The following is a 1,626-nucleotide window of genomic DNA, read 5'->3' as shown; positions in this document are numbered from 1 at the left end:
AGACCCCAGCGCAGGCTCAGCGCTTTAACAACCCAGAGGGAGGGTCATGGCCGGTCGCTACCCGGGTGAGAGAGGCGTTTATGCTGAGCAATAAAAACACCAATTAATGGGTAGTCAATTGTTTTGAATAAGATGGGGGGGGGGGGAATATCTATCAACTACCTTGCTTCCTTAATACTCCGAGTTGGAGGCATTCTAATTTCTCATTTATTTATAAAACCACTTATTACTGTGTCAGCTCCCCTATTAGGAATCTCTGAAACTTTGACAACTGATGATTCTTTTTGCAAACACGTTTTCAAACAGCTCTGGGAGGTTTAAAGGAGTTTGACAGTAAGCAAGGAGCGTAGCACCGCGCAACGTGGAGGGCAGCCGGCCTGGTGCCCCCTTCTTAGGGGCGCAAAAGCCTCAAGCGGATTTCCAGGCTTTTGCGGGCGCCACACATTGTTGTATTTGTTTTGAAGGCTCAGAGCTTGAGGCTGGTCGGAGACACCCACGTGCTTCTGACTCTCATCAGCGTAATGATTGCCTCAGCCAGAGCCGCGTCTATATAAACCACAAAAACCTAATCATTAGAAATCCCAGCCTCCAAAAACCACATTTTAGGTAAAACTGCCGCTTTCCCCCCGTGCTCCTTCGTCCTCTCGACCACAACTTTTTGGGGGATCCAAAGTCGCTTTTTAAACCCACATTGGGAAAGAAATACATAAATAAATAGCCATCGAAGCATTTTGAATATTTTATTTTGTGTTTTTACTTTTTTTTTTCTCCCTGGAAACGGTGAGAAAGAAAGTTAAGACATTCATTTTAGATGCAGAATCGACTTAATAAAAGATTGAAATTGATGGAAAACTGTTGGAGTTTCTCCCCAGCAAAGGTTTTTGCAACTTATTTTAATCACCAGGATGACAGTTTTCCAGTCCTTAAAAAAAAAACACACAAAAAAACTCATCCTTGTTCTCTAGGAACAAGTTTGAATATAGAAGAAAAAACGGTCCAGCCACCCACTTGAAAACTATTTTGACGCGTGCACCCCCCGCCCCCATTTTTCGTGTCACTTAAAACAAAAAAACACCCAAACCCTGCAAAATCTTCTTCCCCCCGGGAGCCACTCAGGCAGCGGTGGGGGTGGGGTGGGGGAAGGGTGACGAGTGCTGAGAAGTCAGCACAGACACTCAAGAATTTTCCTTCCTCCTCTCCTGAACTTACAACGAAAAATACTGACAGTCAGATCAGCCGGCAGCTCTCTGGCGTCGCAGCTTCCACCTCGTCGGACCAAGAGGGGGTTCCTTGCCCTGGGGCGGGGGGAGGCGGGGAGAAGCAAGAGGACGCGACCAGGCGAGATCCCCCAAGACCCGAGCGCCTCTGGGCTTCGGAAGCTGCGCTCGGCGTTCCGGGGGCTCCTTCTCGCGGCCGGCGGGCGGCGGCAGCGGCTGCGATTCGAACGCGAATGCTCCAGATCCGTTGCCCCGAGATCCGCTGCCCGAGACTTACCTCCTGGCACCTGGAAGCGCGAGGGTCAGGGGAGCTTTGCAAGTAGCAGGAGGGAGTGGACGCAAGGAGGTGGCGGTGAGAGGGAGAGAAGGGAAAGGAAGGAGCGGAGCCGGGGAGCCTGGCCGGCAGCCG

Source organism: Myotis brandtii, unplaced genomic scaffold (assembly GCF_000412655.1).
Source record: "Myotis brandtii unplaced genomic scaffold, ASM41265v1 scaffold143, whole genome shotgun sequence".
NCBI classification, from domain to species: Eukaryota; Metazoa; Chordata; class Mammalia; order Chiroptera; family Vespertilionidae; genus Myotis; species Myotis brandtii.
The sequence above is the reverse complement of the archived record's forward strand: the minus strand, read 5'-3'. Positions refer to the sequence as shown.